The following is a 22,401-nucleotide window of genomic DNA, read 5'->3' on the forward strand; positions in this document are numbered from 1 at the left end:
GCATTAGCCATATAATCACCCAAGTGTTCAAGCATATCAGCACTGCGTTTTAATTCTCTACCAAAATAAGCATCGAAGTCTTCTTGCTTAACCATAAATTTATCAAACTCATCTAAGCATGGGCTATCAAACTTAGTAAATGGGATTTCAGCGTCATCATATATATAGAGAGAATTTACCTTTACTACCTGTGTTGGGTTATCAAGACCATGTGTTTCTTCAATAGGAGATGGATTAAAATTATGCATGTCTTCAACAGGCAGTAAATTAAGACCATGTATTTCTTCAATAGGAGGTAAATTCTTAACATCTTCAGCTTTAATACCCTTTTTTCATGGATTTCTTTGCCTCTTGCATATCTTCAGGACTGAGAAATAGAACACCTCTCTTCTTCGGAGTTGGTTTAGGAATAGGCTCAGGAAGTGTCCAATTATTTTCATTAGTCAACATATTATTTAATAGAATTTCAGCTTCATCTAGTGTTGTTTCCCTGAAAACAGAACCAGTACAACTATACAGGTAATCTCTGGAAGCATCGGTTAGTCCATTATAAAAGATATCAAGTATTTCATTTTTCTAAAGAGGATGATCAGGCAAAGCATTAAGTAATTGGAGAAGCCTCCCCCAAGCTTGTGGGAGACTCTCTTCTTCAATTTGCACAAAATTATATATATCCCTTCAAGCAGCTTGTTTCTTATGAGCAAGGAAATATTTAGCAGAGAAGTAATAAATCATATCCTGGGGACTACGCACACAACCAAGATCAAGAGAATTAAACCATATCTTAGCATCACCCATTAATGAGAGCGGAAATATTTTAAGGATATAAAAGTAGCGAGTTCTCTCATCGTTAGTGAATAGGGTAGCTATATCATTTAATTTAGTAAGATGTGCCACAATAGTTTCAGATTCATAGCCATAAAAAGGTTCAGATTCAACCAAAGTAATTATATCAGGTTCAACAGAGAATTCATAATCCTTATCAGTAACATAGATAGGTGAAGTAGCAAAAGCAGGGTCAGGTTTCATTCTACCATTAAGAGATTGCTGCTTCCATTTAGCTAATAACCTCTTTAGATCATATCTATCATTGCAAGCAAGAATAGCTCTAGCAGATTCTTCATCCAGAACATAACCCTCAGGCACAACAGGCAATTCATATTTATTAGGGGGAGAGTCTTCATCATCACTTTCATCAATATTATTAGTTTTAATAATTTCATTCTCTCTAGCCCTAGCAAGTTGTTCATCAAGAAATTCACCAAGTGGCACAGTAGTATAAAGCATAGAGGTAGTTTCATCATAAGTATCATGCATAGCAGAAGTGGCATCATCAATAACATGCGACATATCAGAATGAATAGCAGAAGCAGGTTTAGGTGTCGCAAGTTTAGTCAAAACAGAAGGTGAATCAAGTGCAGAGCTAGATGGCAGTTCCTTACCTCCCCCCGTAGTTTAGGGATAAATCTTGGTTCTTGGATCTTTCAAGTTCTTCATAATGATAAGTAGATATAAATCCCAAGTGACTCAAAGAATAGATCTATGCTCCCCGGCAACGGCGCCAGAAAATAGTTTTCGAGGGTAGAGTATTCAACCCAAATTCATTGATTCGACACAAGGGAGCCAAAGAATGTTCTCAATTATTAGCAGCTGAGTTGTCAATTCAACCACACCTGGAAACTTAATATCTGCAGTAAAGTATTTATTAGCAAAGTAATATGATAGTAGTGGTAACGGTAGCAAAAGGTAACGATAGCAAAAGTAATGTTTTTGGTATTTTGTAGTGATGATAGCAATAGCAATGGAAAAGTAAATAAGCGGAGAACAATATATGGAAAGCTCGTAGGCAATGGATCGGTGATAGAGAATTATGCCGGATGTGGTTCATCATGTAAAAGTCATAACCTAGGGTGACACAGAACTAGCTCCAATTCATCAATGTAATGTAGCCATGTATTCCGAATATAGTCATACGTGCTTAAGAAAAAGAACTTGCATGACATCTTTTGTCCCACCCTCCCGTGGCAGCAGGGTCCTAGCGGAAACTAAGGGATATTAAGGCCTCCTTTTAATAGAGTACCGGACCAAGGCATTAACACATAGTGAATACATGAAGTCCTCAAACTACGGTCATCACCGGGAGTGGTACCGATTATTGTCACTTCGGGGTTGCCGGATCATAACACATAGTACGTGACTATAGACTTGCAAGATAGGATCAAGAACACTCATATATTGATGAAAACATAATAGGTTCAGATCTGAAATCATGGCACTCGGGCCCTAGTGAAAAGCATTAAGCATAGCAAAGTCATAGCAACATCAATCTCAGAACATAGTGGATACTAGAGATCAAACCCTAACAAAACTAACTCGATTACATGATCAATCTCATCCAACCCATCACCGTCCAGCAAGCCTACGATGGAATTACTCACGCACGGCGGTGAGCATCATGAAATTGGTGAGGGAGGATGGTTGATGATGATGATGGCGACGGATTCCCCTCTCCGAAGCCTTGAACGGACTCCGGATCAGCCCTCCCGAGAGGTTTTAGGGCTTGGTGGCGGCTCCGTATCGTAAAACGCGATGAATCCTTCTCCTCTATTTTTTTCTCCTCGAAAGTGTATATAGAGTTGGAGTTGAGGTCGGAGGACCTCCAGGGGGCCAGCGAGGTAGGGGGCGCGCCCAGGGGGCAGGCGTGCCCCCCACCCTCGTGGCTAGGGTGTGGGGCCCCTGGTCTTGATCTTTTGCCAGTATTTTTTTATTATTTCCAGAAAGATGCTCTGTGGAGTTTCAGATCATTCCGAGAACTTTTGTTTCTGCACATAAAGAACACCATGGCAATTCTGCTGAAAACAGTGTCAGTCCGGGTTAGTTCCATTCAAATCATGCAAGTTAGAGTCCAAACCAAGGGCAAAAGTTTTTGGAAAAGTAGATACGAGGGAGACGTATTACTCCGCGGAGTTCTTGCAGCTCTACGAGCTCAGCATTAAAGCGGCCAACGACGACGAGAAAGTCATGGCGAACTGGTTTCCCATGGCTCTCAAGGATGGCGCCCGCTCCTGGCTCCTGAACCTGCCATCGGGCTCGATCTCCTCTTGGGATGAGATGCGCAACCGCTTCGTCACCAACTTCCAGGGCACTTGCAACCGCCCGCCAGCTGCGGGTGACCTACGTCGCGTCAGGCAGCAACCAGGAGAGACCCTCCAGAAGTACATCCAGCACTTCAACAATGTCCGCCTCAAGATCCCCAAGGTGACAGACGAGGCCATCATCTCTGCGTTCTCTGATGGCGTCTGCGACGTCAAGATGAAGGAAGAGCTCGCTATCCACGAAGAGCTGTGCATGTCCCTAGAGTTGTTCAACCTGGCGACCAAGTGCGCAAGAGCTGAGGAGGGCCACCTCTCCCTCCTCGAGCTCGCAGCCGCAAACCCGGAAGAGAAGAAAGCCAAGGCCAAGGACGTGAAGCACATGGGAGCAGCCGTGCTCGCAGCGGAATCAAACACCATGCGTGGCAGAGACCAACCAGAGTCATCCATGAGCAGCCATTCGTTCTGCGCCTTCCACAACCTGAATACCCACAACACCAGCGACTGTCAAGAGCTCAGAGCCATTCACGAAGGGCGCTTCGGTCGACGCCCCGAGCGCGGCGACTGGGGCTACGGCCGAGGAGGAGGATGTGGTGGCGGACGCTGGGACGACCGTGGCCCGCGCCAGGAGTGGCGCGACCGGCCTCGTGAGGACCGCTGGCAGGATCAGCCTCGTGAGGGTGCCTGGAGGGATCAGCCTCGTGAGGATCGTCCTCAAGGCAACGCCGGACTCCCTCCGTTGCCGCCACCGCCAAGAAGCAATGGCGAACATCATCAAGATGGGGGGCTGGGGGCTTCCAGGAACCACGTGCTATCGCCTGCATCTTGGGCGGAGCCTAGGCCCCAGCCTCGCAGCGTATCTTCAAGCAGTTTGCTCGTGAAGTGAATGCAGTCCTCCCCAAGCTCGAAGCCACACGCCCGCTCAGATGGTCCCAGTGCCCCATCACATTCAATTCGGCAGATCAGCTCAAGTGCGCAGCTACCGCTGGCGCCCTCCCGATGCTTTGCTCCCCAGTCATCAGCAACGTGCAAGTTACCAAGACCCTCATCGACGGTGGTGCAGGGGTCAACGTCCTGTCCATAGACACGTTCGACAACCTCCAAGTGCCATATGACCAGCTTCAGCCTACCAACCCTTTCTCAGGAGTGATCGACGGTTCCACCACACCGATAGGGCAGGTCTGCCTCCCTGTCACCTTCGGGGAATGCAAGAACTACCGCACCGAGCTCATCGACTTCGACGTCGCGCACATCCGTCTGCCTTACAATGCCATCCTCGGGTATCCAGGCCTGGCCAAGTTCATGGCCGTGACCCATCACGGCTACAATGTCCTCAAGATCCCGGGAAGCGGCGGGATCATCACGGTCCCATGTGAAGAAAGAGATGCGATGTGCTCCCTCGAGCGTGCCTTCCAAGCTGCAGCAATCGACGACCCCGACAGCAAGGGCGAGGGCCCTCCTGGGGTCATCCCCAAGACGAAGAAGCAGTTATGCCATGCAGGACCTCAGGAGGGTGGCGTCGCGGTCGGAGCCTCGTCAGGATCAGCGCCCGCTCCCGGGGTGCCTCCCTCCATCGCATAGGAAGGCGCGCCCGGTGCCCTTCTCGGGCAGGGCTCGGGGGCTTTCTTTTGGAAGGCCTTAGACCTTTCCCACATCACGAGGGAGGCGCTTGGGCACCACTTGGAGGCGTGCTTCATGTCACGTTTCCCTCAGGAGGGCACAAGGCAAGGATCACCCACCATTCGGGAGTTCATCACCAAGACCACCCAGGAATTGCAAGACGCAAGGGCCATGCGCGGCGACCGCCGCTCACGAGGCGTAGCTTCCCATCTAGGCGAGGATGTCGGGCTGCGTGTCTGTATTGATGTTCCAGGGCTCAACAAGGCCGCTTCTCAGGAGCTTTTCTGGCCTTCGTGCGTCGGATGCTGCGAGGGCCCATTGCACAGCTACATTCGCATGCCCTTCGGGCTGCCGAGCGTGTCGTCCGCCTACCATCGCAACCTGCGGCGCATCCTAGCGGCTCAGGAGGCCAGGCAGCGCGCCATCCTAATGGAGATGGAGACGGTCCTCAAGGAACCACCTGAGCCCCGAGAGCCTCCTAAGGCCCAGGGCCCCGGTGGATCGTGAGGAGCAACCCCCTCACTGTGCACCTTCAGCTGCCCCAACTCTCCTTCGTCAACATAACCAGGTGACATTTTCCAAGTTCATTTAGTTGGGAGCGCCCCTCGGGCTGCATCATTCCCAGGCCGCATGGGTCCATCCCTATGGCATGTATCCCTTTTTATGTCTTTACCTTACCTTGTTGGGAGCTCCCCTCGGGCTGCATCATCCCCAAGCCGCTCGGGCCTGACCCAGTGGCATGTATCTCCCATGCACTTACTTAAGCCTGCTACTCTCATGTTTGATCTACCTATGATTACTACCTGCTCAATCGTCGCCTCCCACGAGGCCTCCTCATGCCGGCATGACGCTGGTGCATGGGTCCGTCCCTGCCATGTAGAAAAACCTAAGCGGTCGAGCTCTTGCTCGCGGCATGCCCCGCACACGTCACCTCACCGGGCCCTCGGTGCCTTCACCCCCTCGCGGAGCAACCAGCGGCAGGTTGGTAACCATAACAACAGATCATGTTCTTCCTTGTGCTGGCTCGCAGGAACCTCACGAGGATAACACCAGCCGGCACTGCGAGGCCCCTCCTCTTCCAAGTAATCCGCTTGCACGTTAAAAGGGGGGCTCCTGAGCATCGTGACTCAGGAGCTCTTACTGGCTCTCCAGCCCTCACCCCCTGGCCTTGACCACGGCATGTAACCTGGCATACCAGCGGCGGTTGAGCTCGCTCAAGGGCGGGGACCTGAGGACGTAGAGCACAAAGGAGAGCATAGGAAAGGGGAAGGCTCGTATGGGCCTGACCTAGCTACGTTGTGGATGTTCGCGCATAGGTCTGGCGCATCACGAAGAATCGACCCCGGACTGCCAAGATAAGTCACGAGCTCAGATCAACGAATCGTTGAAACCTAGGGCACACGCTCGCCGCAGCCCTGTTGCGGCAAAGTCGCCTCCCTTTCTTATCTTACCATAGCTGCTTGAGCGTTAAAAGGGACTGTCGGGGTACAAAAAGAGGGGTACACTTTTTGTACCCCTATAACTATGCACGGGCAGTCTGAGCCACGGGCACCACCACACCAAGCAAGGCAAGGGAGGTGAGCCAGGGTAAGACCGAAGCTCAAGAGAACTACGATGCCAAGGCCAAGACCATGAAGAGCAAAGGGGACGAAGCGGACTCCCCCGGCAAGATCCATGCCGGGAGACAGTTCTAGCAGCCCCGGCAAGACCCTTGCCGCGGCGACTCGTCCCGCGCCTACGGAGCAAATCACCCTTGAGTCCACTGCCCCCAAAGGGCAAGGATTCAGGAGACATCCCCGTGGCGGCATGCAGATCTTCGTGAAGACATTCAAGATCGGATACGCACTAAGGAGACGACAACCCTTGGCGGGATCCCAGCCGGGGAAGACCACAAGGCCCCCGGCAAGCGCTTTGCCGGGGATGACAGCAAGCGCCTTGCCAGGGATGACAGCAGGCGCCTCGGCAAGACCCTTGCCGGGGCCCCCAGCAAGGCCCTTGCCGAGGACACCCGCAGGGCCACCATCAGGCCCACGTCAACTAAACCTCCACCACCGCATGCATGCAGCTGCCGACCCAACCAGCTGGGCAGGCACCTGCGTGGCGGCATGCAGATCTTCGTGAAGACCCACCACTACGCCACCTCAGCTGCCTGCCTACCTACATGGCATCTCAGGCATCGCTGGCCAGGGCGCGTGTCGACACAAGAATGAGCGGCGACGGACGAGACAGATCTCTCCCCCCGTCCCCAATAAAGCAAGGACACCTAAGCAAGACGCATTAAATGCGCCTTGTCATGTAATGCAAGGGATAACCTCGCATCACTGTACCCTTTCCACCTCCTGTGTGCCACTGTGGCAACCCCTTTTTCTATAAAAGGAGGCCCGAGGCGACCAGGAGGATGATTTGGCTTTTCGAGCTCCTCACGCCCCATAGCTAGCTCAAGAACACAGATATACAATCCACCAAAGCAGGAGTAGGGTTTTACGCATCCTCGCGGCCCGAACCTGGATAAACGAACCGTGTGCTACCTGCTAGATCCGCTCTTCTCACGACCCCGCGCCCCGCTAACCGCAGTAGGGATTCTCGTAATCCCATAGGTGTCGTTCCCACCAACATCCTTGGCGTGCCAGGTAGGGGGCGCGGTTGTGAGAATCGGCTCTAGCAATCAGCCCAGCACTCCTTCGTCTTCGTGGCCCTTGAAGAAGAAAGGAGGCCAGAAGATCGGCACTCGAGCGATTGCAAACCGAAGCTAAGTTGCACTGAACCCTTATTTGTTCTATCCTTATTTTATGAGGCTATTACCCCCGAGATGTCATGCCTTTGTATGAGAAACCTGCACGCCAGGGGGCTCTCCCACGATCGCAACACCCTTGCCCTGTTTCGAGTCCGCTCAACGGCTCAAGCGGCTGCGTCGAGAATGGCAGAGTAGCCTTCCGCGATCAACAATGCTCTCGATTCTGACTCGAGTCAAGCTTGACAGTTCGAGCGGCCACATTCAGAACGGAAAGGTGGCTCGTCCGGTAGCACGCGTACCCAGCAGGCCCATGGGGATCCGTCCCCAAAACGCCGCTAGGGGCTTCCGCGCCGGCGAGCCTACCCAATCGACGTAGGGCGCGCATACAAAGAGGAATTGAACGGGGAAATAACGTGCATGAAATTAAAAGTACTGCAAAGTTATATTACATCACATCATTGCTGCGGTTCTAACTAAAGATGAAATTTGTCTTGGTCGTGAACCTGCAACGGCGGTGAAGAACGGGATGCCTAATCCCGACGCTGGCCTTCCACCCTCTTGATTTCGTCGATGCTGCTGATGACGGGCTTGATGCGCTCCTTGAACACCGTGAGGTCAATACCGTCCGGCAAGCTATCCATCGCGACACCGAAGTCGAGGTCGGGGTTCCAGTACGCCATCTTGGTGAGGACCTTGGTCATGACCCCACGGCAAAGTCGCCGGGCTTCCCCGGCCAACGTGGCCGCTCTGCTGGAATGAAGATAAGCCAAGGCTCCAAGGATGCCCTCGAAGAACAGGGTCAGCTTGGTGTTGACAGTCCCGCTGCGCTCAGGGGCGTACCTCACGTTTGGCATCCCCATGGTGGCCAACTGCGAGGTGACCCTGCCAGCGATGTCCTCCAGACGACTGATCCATCTGTTCTCGCCCGGCACATAATCCTGGTGGGAGGCAGCCTCGTTCGCCCGCAGCTGCTTCTCCTCCTCCAGACTCCTGGTCAAGGTCTCCTCCCGAGCCCTGCTCTCCGACAACATCTTCTCGAGATCCTCCAGCTTCAGCCTGAGATCTCTAACGTAGTTTTGCGCTTCGGAGAGCTCCCTAGCCCTGCTGATGACCGCTCCTTGCGCCTCCACCAAGGCGCTGTTCAGCGTGCTCTTCTCGTTGGACAACTCGAGGGCCTGCTCCTTCAGCTCGTCCTGCGCCACCTCCAACTCCCTTACTTTGCCGGCATGGGCCAGAGCCTGGGCATCGAGTGCCTCCTTGTGCCTCTGCTCCAGCTCGCGAGTCCGCCGCGCGACAAGGGCCTCGAGCTCCTCATCCTTGCCACGGAGCGCTGCAGCAAGCTTCGCCTCACGCACGGTGAGGTCCTCTTCCTGGGAATCTAGTGCGGCTTGATGCTGGTTCCGGACGGCCTCGGCTGCGGCAGCCAAGTTCGCCGCCTTTTTCTGGGCCTTCTCGATGTCAGCCATCTTTATGGTGAGCTCGACATTGCGCTTGGCCAATTCCTCCTGAAAGGCCCTCTGCTCCTCGCGAGTCTGGTGGAACCAGGTCTGCGTCTCAGCAACGCGCGCCTTGAAATCCGCCTTCGCCTGGTCCACCGTTTCCGTCCTAGACTTAACCTTGTCCAGACGGACGCGGTAGAGCGCCTGGAGTTTTCAGAAGTTGGCCCCCATAGCGCGGAAAAGCTGCTCTTCTGGAGAACCATCACCGCCAATGCCCTGCTCATCGACAACCTCAAGACCGGTGGCGGCAAGCACCTCGCCGTCGAAGACTTCCCCTTCGGCGGGCGCTCGGGAACTTGACGCCCCTGGAAGATGGACGAAAAGATCGTCCCCCACCTTCAGATATCTGCCGGGGCCCGAGTTTGAGGAGGAGGGAGGCTGATCATCAACCGCCCCTTCCTCGGCGGTGGCCTTGCCGGCTTCCCCGGCAGGCCCACCGCTAGCACCCTCGGCAGAAGCCTCGCCGGTCGCCTTGGCGGCCCCCACAGCAGTGTCCTCGGCAGCATCCTTGACGGCCTCATCGGCGGCGACCTCGTCAGCATCCTTGGTGGCCTCCACCGCGGCCTCCTCAGCAACATTCCCAACAACAGTATCCACATACTCCATGCCCATTGAATGAGGGCCTGGGTAGTAATGGGAGCATTGAAGCCAAGAAAAAGAAAGGGAAAAACAGAGACGGCGGACAGGCGACTCACCAGTGCCAGGCTGTGAAGCAAAAGTCCCCTCCCTGCCAGCATCCGGCGCCGTGGCAGAGTCACCAGTGCCCAAGTTCCCCTCTTCCTCCATGGGTGTGGGCTCCGTGCTTGATTCCCTTGCCGGGGACGCCCCTCGCGGAGGCGTAGTCGATGGGGGTGGTGTGTTGGGGGGTAGCCCTCTGCGGCTCCTCCTGCTACCGCTCCCCTCCTGCAAACCCGACAAGGTCAACACCATAGCATCAAACACCTACCACATGTCGAATAAGAGGAGGGTGACAAACTTACGCTGGGGGCTGTGCCGGGGGCTGCTGTCCGGGCTGCTCAACACCACCAGTGGCGTCTTTGAAGCCCCAGCTGGGGGCTGACTGCTCGCCGAGGCCTTCGCCCTCTTCACCCTCTGGGCCAAAGTCTCTGCATCCCTGCAAAAGCAAAAACGGATCAAGATGAGTGACTTAATTCAGAGGAATGGAAATGGCAGTAAGGAATGGAGTACTTACTCGTCATCCACCTCCTCCTCTTCTACCACTTTCCTCTTCCTCTTCGGGCTGAGAGGCCCGAGATCAAAAGTGACCTCCGCGTCAACATCCGAGTCGACATCTGCTGGAGGAGGCGAAGACGGCGGGGTTTGTGCGCGCCCAGATGAGGAAGGGGCTATTGTCTTCTTCTTCTCAGCGGCCTTCGTCAGCCTCTTGGCTGCCGTGGCCCTCGTGTGACGCCCAGACCACTCCAGGGTCAATTGAGGCCGCGTAGCCCTGCCGGGCCGGACCGGCTCGCCGGAGCCAGCCCATCGCAGGATTCGCCCTCTTCCCCTGGTTGGCATCGGGCCCGCCGCCACATCCTCCTCCGACGACGACTCATCGGCCGCGTCTTCGACGAGCGGAGCTCCAGTGTCGGTGCTGCTGACCTCCCCGGAGGCCGCCGCCCACCGGGTGAGATCCTCTTCCTCCACAGCCGTTGCGGCCTTGTCCTCCACACCCCCGGCGCTGTCGGCCTCCATGGCAAGCTGTGCCTCCCTCGCCCTGGTGGCGATGTAGTCCAGCTCTGCCTGGGTGGTGTCCATGACAAGCCACCGCTCGGCGTCAACATTGACATACACCTCGATCAGGGTGTCAAAGAATTGCTGCACATCCGCGTCCTTCGGCTCCTTCCAGCTCGGGACAGGGCCGTGCGCATTACAATCCAGCATCATGGCGATGATCTCGGACCGATGCGAATTGTTGCACAACGGGACCACCCCCGCTGGCAGCTTGAAAAACGGCCCCTTGAGGGCCTTGCCAACCTTTGCGGCAGCCCTTGCGGCCTTTCTGGTCCGTTCGACCTCGCCATCGCGACCAACATCAAGCTGGAAAAGCCTCTGGCAGAAGTGGGCATGCGCCAGCACTGTGAAGTTGTGATCGAGGCCAGGGCGGAGTCGCATAATGTCAGCCGGATTCGTAAAGAGCCAAGCTGGCCTCCCCTTGTTGTGCAACGGGGCGATCCGGCGGCGAATGAAGTCCGCCCCGATCATCTCAAGGGTGAGTCCGGCCCGGGTGAGCCGGAGAATCCTAGTAGTGGCAACAGTGAGCCTCCCGTCGGCGGCGTCGACATCGCTCCAATCACTGCCACGGACCGGCGGCACTCGGCGGACCTTGTAGAATTCTGGCGGGTTTTCATCCTCAATCCAGCACCACTGGCCACGCCATTCCTCCCACCTCTCCTTCATGGCATCGTCTGGGTACGCCCCCTTAGATCTTGGGATCCAGGTGACGCAACCAGAGACGGCACCTCCCGGCTGGATCCGAGGGAAGAAATACTGGCGGAAGAGCGCCGTGTTGGGCTGCACCCCGGCAAAGCCTTCGCAAAGATGTGCGAAGAAAGCCATGCACGCCACCGCATTCGGAGTAAAATCCAAGAGGCAAAAGCCGAAGGTGTGCATAACGTCACAGAAGAAATTAGAGAAATGGGGGAATAACCCGCAAGAAAGATAATCGACGAAAAAGGGATACCGATTTGGAGCAGGATCGGCGCAAGCAGCAGGAATGACGCGCGTCGCCGGGTGTCCCGAATTCTCCCCCCCCCCCTCGTCTTCGCTCCCCATAGGGGCCTGAAGGAGGCCCGGAGCTCAGGAACATCAACCGTCAAGGGGAAGAAGAAGGCGGATTTCGTCCGGTCCCCCAATAGCGCACTCTCCGGCGGCTCCATAGTCCCAGCGCCCTTAGCCACCCCCTTGCTCTTGGCGGACTTGGGCGCCATGGCGGCTAAGAAAGTTAGAGGACTAAGGAAGGGGGATGGCGAAGCAACGACGGCGGGCGACGGCGGAAGCTTAGGAGGGAAGGAAGAGAGGAAACGGCGGCTCTGAGATTGGAAAAGGCACGAGGAAAGAGGAGAAAGTGAGCAGCGCGCCCGCGGTTATTCCTTTTTTTATGGGGGAAAACACGGGCCGCCTCCTTTCACATTAACAGTGGTGTGACGCATGCCCGCGGGAACCAACCCCACGCATGCTACCCACGTCACACGCACCTCCCCACGCCGCGCCACACGCGAGAGTCGTGGGAAGCGCAGCACGCGAAGAACCTTACCGCGGTAAAAACCGCCCCGCCTGCCCGCGTATCGTTTTTGGGCCTAGCCCAACAACGCGTTGCTCTTATGTGTGGACCAGGCCCGGGGGCTCCTGTCGGGGTACAAAAAGAGGGGTACACTTTTTGTACCCCTATAACTGTGCACGGGCAGTCTGAGCCACGGGCACCACCACACCAAGCAAGGCAAGGGAGGTGAGCCAGGGTAAGACCGAAGCTCAAGAGAACTACGATGCCAAGGCCAAGACCACGAAGAGTAAAGGGGACGAAGCAGACTCCCCCGGCAAGATCCTTGCCGGGAGACAGTTCTAGGAGCCCCGGCAAGACCCTTGCCGCGGCGACTCGTCCCGCGCCTACTGAGAAAATCACCCTTGAGTCCACTGCCCCCAAAGGGCAAGGATTCGGGAGACATCCCCGTGGCGGCATGCAGATCTTCGTGAAGACATTCAAGATCGGATACGCACTAAGGATACGAAAACCCTTGGTGGGATCCCAGCCGGGGAAGACCACAAGGCCGGGGATGATACAAGCGCCTTCCTGGGGATGACAGCAGGCGCCTTGGCAAGACCCTTGCCGGGGCCCCCAGCAAGGCACTTGCCGAGGACACCCGCAGGGCCACCATTAGGTCCACGCCGACTAAACCTCCACCACCGCATGCATGCAGCTGCCGACCCAACCAGCTGGGCAGGCACCTGCGTGGCGGCATGCAGATCTTCGTGAAGATCCACCACTGCGCCACCTCAGCTGCCTGCCTACCTCGTGGCATCTCAGGCATCGCTGGCTAGGGCGCGTGTCGACACAAGAAGGAGCGGCGACGGACGAGACAGATCTCTCCCCCCGTCCCCGATAAAGCAAGGACACCTAAGCAAGACGCATTAAATGCGCCTTGTCATGTAATGCGAGGGATAACCTCGCATCACTGTACCCTTTCCACCTCCTGTGTGCCACTGTGGCAACCCCTTTTTCTATAAAAGGAGGCCCGAGGTGACCAGGAGGAAGATTTGGCTTTTCGGAGCTCCTCACGCCCCATAGCTAGCTCAAGAACACAGATAAACAATCCACCAAAGCAGGAGTAGTGTTTTACGCATCGTCGTGGCCCGAACCTGGATAAACGAACCGTGTGCTACCTGCTAGATCCGCTCTTCTCATGACCCCGCACCCCACTAACCGCAGTAGGGATTCTCGTGATCCCATAGGTGTCGTTCCCACCGACAGGGACACCATGAGCATCGCGCCTCAGGAGCTCTTACTAGACCTCGGGCCGCTCACCTCCTGGCCTTGACCACGGCATGCGACCTGGCATACCAGCGACGGCTGAAGCTTGCCTGGGGACCGGGACCTGTCAGCGTAGAGCAACACGCTCTCGCGAGATTGGAAAGGGAAGACCGAGCCTAAACAGGCTTGCGCTCACAAGGCTTCCATAATTGAGATAATATCAACAAAAGACATTGCAGACTCTTTACACGCCCCCACGGGGTACTTCTTGATTCCTCGTAGGGAACAAAAGACGAGAACCTATGAGAATCCTATCTACACGCCCCCGCGGCCGACGCCATCATCAACAGTGAGCCGTGGGAGGCCGGCGCCAACCCCATCCAGATCAGCGACGGTGGCGACCGGACTTCGCGGCCCTGCTCCGGGCGCGGCGAGAGCTCGGAGGCACGTAGCTGTCGTTGGTCGTCTCCGGAGTCTCGTAGAGCTCGGGAGAACCGCTGGACTCCCAAGAGTCACTGCTGCTGGAGCAGCCGCGAGCGGGGCGCGCCTCATCCTGGCGCTCCCCTTCAGAGCAACACTCTAAGCGGCGACCCTCCGTGTTGAAGACCTTGAAGAACAGCGTGGAGGCACCGCCGTACTCGAAGTGGATCGTGAGGGTGCCCTCCGCACAGCAAACTCGCGCGACCTCACCCCAGCCATGGGTCATGACGATCTTGCCGGTGGAGACTGCTTCAACCTCTGCTCCGGTCGCCGGAGCATCGCAGTCAGCATGCTACAACCAGAGTTCGAGAGGCCCCCGCGGCGGCATCACATCCGAGAAGAAGCACGGGAAGCAGATCCAAGAGCTTGGGGACATCACCGCCCACGGCACAAGCTCGCGTGAGGAGTCCGCGACATGGACTCCAGGAGCGATGGCACTCGTTGCTCCTTCCTCCCAAGCCCCCGGCTTGGGCGTACAAGGGCAGTGGATACCCCGGAGAAGGCCGCTCACACCAAGGCCTCGCCACCACCTGCATCGCTGTAGCATCGCGATGGTGGACCGACCTCTTCTTCGGCGGCGGCAGCGCCGACATGTCAAGGGAATCTTTCCCTTCTCGTCAGCTGAGAACCTTCGGATCGGCGCCATTGGAGTCGATGGTGGAGCAGAGGAGGAAGAAGCAGGCGTAATGGGAAGAAGTGGGGGACGGGGGCTCCGCCCCCTTCCTCATTTATAGCAGGAGAAGGCCAACCAGTGCCCCCCATGATCACAGGTAATGATGGTTTTCCTTGTATGTCGGAGGGACTCATCAAGTCGGGCAGTTGCCGAGGCAGCATGGGGAAGCGGAGACGACCACGTCCAATCAACCGCTATGGGTCAACCGAGGCTGTAGGCTTTTGGGGCCCGCGGTGCTCCGCGCTTGACATTTGGCTTCGCCTCGAAGCCAAGCCCGAGCACGCCTTGGGCCTGGGGGCTATTGTCAGCGTTCTGGGAACGGGGGTCCCCAAACTTGCCTACCTGCGGCCCACGGTGTGGCAGGGCTAGCAGGTCTGTACGGCCCATCTTCATCGACAAGGTATTCAAGACCCTCGCGAGGGGCCAAGCCTCGCGAGGCGGACGACGCAAGACCTCCTCAGGAGCAGCCTCGCCAGGCAGGCTCGCGAGGGGCAGCGAGATCAAGGCAAGGCAAACCTCATGAGGTCCTCGTGACGTGATCCATGATGATCGAGACCAGGCAGGCGCCAGGCGGGCGCCAGCGCCCGCAGTGTCCTTGCTTCTTCTTTGGTGCAAAGGGGGCAGGCACAGGCGCGGAGTACCAAGGCATCAAGGAAAGGTTTCCATATCGGTGCAACGAGACCAAGACCAGCAGGACGGCAAGACGGAGGTCACCGTGGAACCCAAGACGGCATCACCACCAGAGCCTTTTGCAGGCGAAGACTACTTTTGTCAGGATAAGTTGTACTAGCTGTCCCCTTTCAAATTGGCCGTTGTTGGCTCCCTTCCCGCTCGATATTTGTGGAGAGGACCAGGGCCTATATAAGTAGAACTAGCCACCACAGTAGGGGGACGAAAAGAGAGCACAAGAACACCTCAACCTCAGGAGTCTGTTCTTCCCCTTGTACTGTTCATCATCAGCCCAAGAGGCAATCCACCACCATCACACTAGAGTAGGGTATTACACCACAACGGTGGCAACCAGTATAAATCTTGTGTCTTTGTGTTGCAAGTTCCTCGAGTTCGTCCGTGAGATCTTAGAGAGCCAGGGCGTGGATCGATAGGGAGAAAACCATCGCGCGCACCCTAGTGTTCGAACCTCAAGGGTTTTGCCAGAACCCGTGATCCGACAATTTCCTTCACAGACTTGCTTTGCATAATGAAAGCCTTACCAGCAGCGATCTTCTTGGCCGCCTGGATTTCCTGAAGGGCGCTCTGGGCTTCGGCTCGGGCATCTTGTGCGCTCTGGCGGGCCTTCGCAAGTTCGGACCCTTGCGTCTTAGAATCACGCTCCAGGGACTCGTACTTCTTGTCGGTGTCCTGGAGCTCTTGTTGGACCTCGCTGATCCGAACCTCGTGCTTCTTGCGTGCGGTGCGTTCCTTGGCCGCTTTGTCCTCGGCCTCGGTTAACGCCTTCTTGAGGGCCGCCACCTCAGTCGTGGCCCCTAATAAAGTTCATGTCACTTTAGTCAACACGAACCATTTATCCTTCCTAAATATATACACAGGTTACTACATACCTTGGCTGTCCTCCAGCTGCTTCTTTACGAGGCCAAGCTCTTTCTTAGCCCGCTCCAGGTTCCGCTTCAGTCCGGAGACCTCCACAGTATGAGCGGCAGCAGCCAGCAGTGACGCCTGCTTATTCACATAGACATCTTATGTTAGACTCCTGCGAAAATTATTTTTATCCTCTGTTCGGCTTTTCCTTTCCGGACACCGAACAGAGCATCAGGGGCTACTGTCTACACTATGATATCCTTTCTACAATTGCATTACTTACCTCAAAGCCCTGGGTTGGACAGGGGTCACCGGTGGAATACGCATACCCCCTTCTTTCGAAAGAGGTTGCGTGCCGGATTCGGGAGCCGCATTGGTCTCTGGAATCGAATCCGGTTGAGGGCCGGACTGAACACGACCCTCCTCACCACCAGTCTCCATGGGGATCGGCTCCCGCTGATGTCCGGCGACGGAGGCATCGCCTTCTGGTGCCTCCTGAGCCTCTCCCTGGCCCGGGAAAGTCCTTCGGGACAACACCTCCACACCGTCCTTGGCCTTGGGGGAGTGAGCGGGCGGCGGTGACATGCTGGCCATCTCCTTTGAATCTAGCGAACCCTCTATCGAGGATCGCAGGGAGCTATTGCGGGCAGGATTGTGATGACGTAATTTAAAGATATCAATATCACAAAATGGAAAGGCCAGACATTTGGATGTGCATAAGGTACTTACGAGGCATCCTGAGACTTGGTTCGGGGGGGTCGCTCCGGACTGTTATCGACATCCCACGCGGAGTTATCCGCGAGGGAGCCGTTGCCCCTCTTGGACGCCTTCGCCTCCAGAGTTGGGTAGGCCCCCCTTTTCTTCCTTCCCTCCTCAGGGGGGGAGTCATTTTCTTCCTCCTCTTCATCGTCGTCTTTGGCGGCCGAAGAGGGAGTCTCGTCTCCGGACGTCACGTCCGAAGCACCTTTTCTGCGAAGGCCACTCCTGGCCCCTTTGGCCATTTTCTTGGCCTTCTTCTCCGGCACCTCATAAGTCGTCGGAAACAACATCTTCATCAGAACTAGGGTTTCTTGGTCTTCGGGTAGTGGAGCCGGACAGTTAATCTGCCCCGCTATATCGATCCAGGCCTGAAAATTTGATAGGAAGGCTTAAACTCCTTCCTCAAAATATGCTAGTACGGGGTATACCTTGAAGACATGAAAGAACTTACCAAATTGGCTTGGCGTTTTAAGCTGAGTCCGCGATCCTTGGTCGTGGGCGGTGGTGTCCCACCGGCCTTGAAGAGCATTTTCCAGATGTCTTCGTGCATCATGCCGAAGATCTCTAGTAGCGTTTGGTGCTTGGCCGAATCGAACTCCCACAAATAGCAAGTCCGGCGTTGGCACGGAAGGATCCGGTGAATGAGCATAACCTGGATCACGTTGACGAGTTTGATCCTCTTGGTTATCATGTTCTGGACGCAAGTCTGGAGCCTAGTCAGCTCCCTCGAAGAGCCCCAGGTTAGGCCCTTCTCTTGCCATGAGGTGAGCCGAAGCAGAGCTCGGGATAGGAATTCGGGGGCCGCCACCCAATTGGTGTTGTGCGGCTCGATGATGTAGAACCACCCCGATTGCCACCCCTTCACCGTCTCCACAAAGGATCCTTCGGGCCAGGTGACATTGGGCATCTTGCCCACCATGGTGCCTCCACACTCTGCGTGTTGGACGCTCACCACCTTCGGCTTCACATTGAAGGTCTTCAGCCATAGGCCGAAGTGAGGTGGGATACGGAGAAAGGCCTCGCACACGACAATAAATGCCAAGATATTGAGGATAAAGTTGGGGGCTAGATCATGGAAGTCCAACCCGTAGTAAAACATCAGTTCGCGGACAAACGGATGGAGAGGGAATCCCATCCCGCGGAAAAAATGTGTGAGAAACACAACCCTCTCATGGGGCTTTGGGGTAGGGACGATCTGTCCCTCGGCCGGGAGAGGGTGAACGATCTCCTTGGCCAGGTATCCGGCCTCTCGGAGATCCTTGATGTCTTTCCTCTTAACAGAGGAGGCCATCCACTTACCACCAGCTCCGGATCTGGACATGGTTGGAGTGCTTTCTCCGGCGTGGGAAGCTAGAGCTTGGGTGCTGGAGCTCAAGAATGGATGGGCAGAGGAAGGAGAAGGCAGGGGTGAGTGAGAACGAATCCTTATCCCGTTATAAAGGCCGCGAATGTCGAACGCCTCCCTACTCGCCTTAAAACTCGCCTATTCCCAAGGGCTGTGTAAACAACACGGTTGGGTTACCCACACCCGTATTGATGAGAATCCCGTAATAAGGGGACACGATCTCTGCTTTGACAAGACGTGCCAATGGCAATCGCGTCTCGAGACATGGAGCGACAGACGAAAAACGGTTCGAAATTATGACCGGACAGATGTGATGTCATGTTACGGAAAGTTGTCAGCAGATTGGACTCGTGTAGAGTTATATTCTCTCTGCGGTTGTGTTTGTGGTGTGTGTTACAGGTCAGGACATGATTGTTTCGTCCAAAGACTATCTTGGAGTTCTGAAGGAGGAACCCGCCTTGCAATGCCGAAGACATATCTACGTGCCGGATACCTTGTCATTGAAGCCAGGTTCATGGGCTACTGAGGGAGTCCTGGACTAAGGGGTCCTCGGGCGTCCGGCCTGTTAGCCATGGGCCGGACTGATGGGATGTGAAGATGCGAAGACCGAAGATTGCACCCGTGTCCGGATGGGACTCTCCTTGGCGTGGAAAGCGAGCTTGGCAACCGAATATGTAGATTCCTTTCTTTGTAACCGACCTTGTGTAACCCTAGATCTCCCCGGTGTCTATATAAACCGGAGGACTTAGTCCGGAGGGGGAGAGACTCATTACCGTAGCCATACAAGCTAGACCTACAGGGTTTAGCCATTACGATCTCAAGGTAGATCAACTCTTGTAATACTCGTATTCATCAATATCAATCAAGCAGGACGTAGTGTATTACCTCCATAGAGAGGGCCCAAACCTGGCTAAACATCGTGTCCCCTGTCTCCTGTTACCATCGACCTTAGCCGCAAAGTTCGGGACCCCCTACCCGAGATCCACCGGTTTTGACACCGACAGCTGGCGAACCCCGTCTTCGTACCAAAGAAAGGCGGGAAGGAGCGCATGTGTGTTGACTTCACCAACCTTAACATGGCCTGTCCCCAAGACTCGTTCCAGCTACCGCGCATCGACCAGATTGTCGACTCCACCGCCGAATGCGACCTGATGTGCTTCCTGGACGCGTTTTTAGGCTATCACTAGATCAAGATGGCAGTGGAGGATGTGGAGAAGACTGCTACCTCTTGAGCATGCGTTGGTTTTCCCTTGAAGAGGAAAGGGTGATGCAGCAAAGCAACGTAAGTATTTCCCTCAGTTTTTGAGAACCAAGATATCAATCCAGTAGGAGACCACGCGTGAGTCACCTTGTACCTACACAAACAAATAAGAACCTCGCAACCAACGCGATAAAGGGGTTGTTAATCCCTTCACGGCCACTTGCAAGAGTGAGATCTGATAGAGATAATAATAATAAGATAAATATTTTTGGTATTTTTATGATATAGATTGAAAGTAAAGATTGCAAAATAAACGGTGCCAGAGATAGCTAGTTCACGGAAGATTAATATGATGGAAGATAGACCCGGGGGCCATAGGTTTCACTAGTGGCTTCTCTCAAGATAGCATAAGTATTACGGTGGGTGAACAAATTACTGTCTAGCAATTGATAGAATTGAGCATAGTTATGAGAATATCTAGGTATGATCATGTCTATAGGCATCACGTCCGTGACAAGTAGACTGACTCCTGCCTGCATCTACTACTATTACTCCACACATCGACCGCTATCCAGCATGCATCTAGAGTATTAAGTTCATAAGAACGGAGTAATGCTTTAAGAAAGATGACATGATGTAGAGGGATAAACTCATGCAATATGATATAAACCCCATCTTTTTATCCTCGATGGCAACAATACAATATGTGTTGTTTCCCCTACTGTCACTGGGATCGAGCACCGCAATATTGAACCCAAAGTGAAGCACTTCTCCCATTGCAAGAAAGATCAATCTAGTAGGCCAAACCAAACTGAAAATTCTAAGAGACATGCAAAGATAACCAATCATACATAAAAGAATTCAGAGAAGATTCAAATATTGTTCATAGATAATCTTGAACATAAACCCACAATTCATCGGATCTCGACAAACACACCGCAAAAGAAGATTACATCGAATAGATCTCCAAGAGAATCGAGGAGAACTTTGTATTGAGATCCAAAGAGAGAGAAGAAGCCATCTAGCTAATAACTATGGACCCGAAGGTCTGAGGTAAACTACCCACACATCATCGGAGAGGCTATGGTGTTGATGTAGAAGCCCTCCGTGATTAATGCCCCCTCCGGCGGAGCGCCGGAAAAGGCCCCAAGATGGGATCTCACGGGTACAGAAGGTTGTGGCGGTGGAATTAGGTTTTTGTGGTGCTCCTGGATGTTTTCAGGGTACATATGTATATATAGGAGGGGCCCACGAGGGTGGAGGGCGTGCCCAGAGAGGGTAGGCGCGCCCCTGCCTTATGGCTTCCTTGTTGGTTGCTTGACGTCCATTCCAAGTCCTCTGGATCACGTTTGTTCCAAAAATCACGCTCCCAAAGGTTTCATTCCGTTTGGACTCTGTTTGATATTCTTTTTCTGCGAAACACTGAAATTGGCAATAAAAACAGCAATTTGGGCTGGGCCTTCGGTTAATAGGTTAGTCCCAAAAATCTCTCCCTATAATAAAAGTTCTATAGGCCGGTCTCGGCGACCAAGTACAACGTACTTGAGTTACTATTAGATCCGTCCTTGACAAACCTGATGATGATAGAGCTCGTCGAGATCACCATTGTCGACGCTCCTGCACCCGATCTGCTCGTCTGTTCGGTGTTGTGCCAGAGACCGCGTTCCTCCTTGCTCCAAAGCTGAGAAGGCAACTGCTCGGCCGATCATGACATTTGTGTTCTTCACGGACTCAACATAATTTCCAGCTGCTATTTACCGCCGATCCAGGGGCCTAATAAAGAGAATCAAGTCGATTGAGGCAGCGGCAAAAGCTACCTTCATGTGTGGTTGAGGGCGTGGGGCCTAGCGTCAACGCCGTTGGTGGTATTCTGGCCATGGCGGACGCCCACATTATCGTCGATGCATGCATTTTGGGCGGGCCGTAGAAGCGTACGTGTCGCGGGGCGGTAGCTCGCTGTCAGACGAATCTGTGGACTACTAGAGGCTGTGATTGGGTAAGATGTCGAGGAGGAGGGGGTCGGGGAAGGAGGACTGAAGGGGTGGACGGGGGAGTCGATTGCAAAAATTGTGCGGCACCTCGGCATGGCACCTTTCCTGGTGCAGCTGTTCAGCGCCAGCAAGAAGTCATGAAGGTGTGGCCAATCCCGTCTCAGCGAAGAGCCGACATGACGTGCAGCAAACATCGCTCGCTCGGTATGAACAGGTGTCCTCGCTGCTGGATTAGGAAGATAACATGTGACATCGTTCCTTGATTAGGAAGAACGGACAAAATGCTTGGTCAGATCAATGCTGTTGACTGCCTGTATCACCATGGCCACCTCACGTGGCCATGTTCTCGACCTGCTAGAGCAATAATGAGGTTAAGCCCCTCTACTTCCAGTGTGCTGCTTCGCACCAATAGCATGCCCTAATGCGGTGGCAGGAAACCTGCAAGTGCTGCACCAATCTACAACTAGAGGTCAAGATTACAATTTGTGTTCTTTGTTATGCTGGGATTGGTGCTGATCTATCGTACTGCGGGCATACTGTATGTGCTTTCCACGTGTTTGATGAAATTCTTAACGACATAGGTTACACTAATAATTTAACCCTCCAAATTAGCAGCAGTGCCATGTTTGGCATCGTCTATTTATAGGGATTTGGTATTAATTCTCTTGTATATCATTATGTTTTAAAATTTTAGGGGTGTTTCTCCTTTAGAGGTATGTACTCTCCATGCATACATGGGCACTTCACCGAATTACCGGTTAAATCTCACGAATGAGAGTGCATTCTGCAGTTTAGCATGATTCATGTTACTGATTAATTTTGCAAGCCCGACAAGAAAAATTCTATATATAAGGCCTTATTGGTTAATTTCGGTTACTTTTCTAGCTCTATGCTCTCTTATATAGGTCTAACGTACAAAAGGTTAGTTTATCAGAATTCAATGACAATACATATTTACCAATGTTTACCAGCAATACATCATGTCGTGGTCGAGGAGGATGTGACC

The sequence above is a fragment of the Triticum urartu genome, chromosome 4A (genome assembly GCF_056163025.1).
Source record: "Triticum urartu cultivar PI428250 chromosome 4A, HENAU_Tu73, whole genome shotgun sequence".
Lineage (NCBI taxonomy): Eukaryota > Viridiplantae > Streptophyta > Magnoliopsida > Poales > Poaceae > Triticum > Triticum urartu.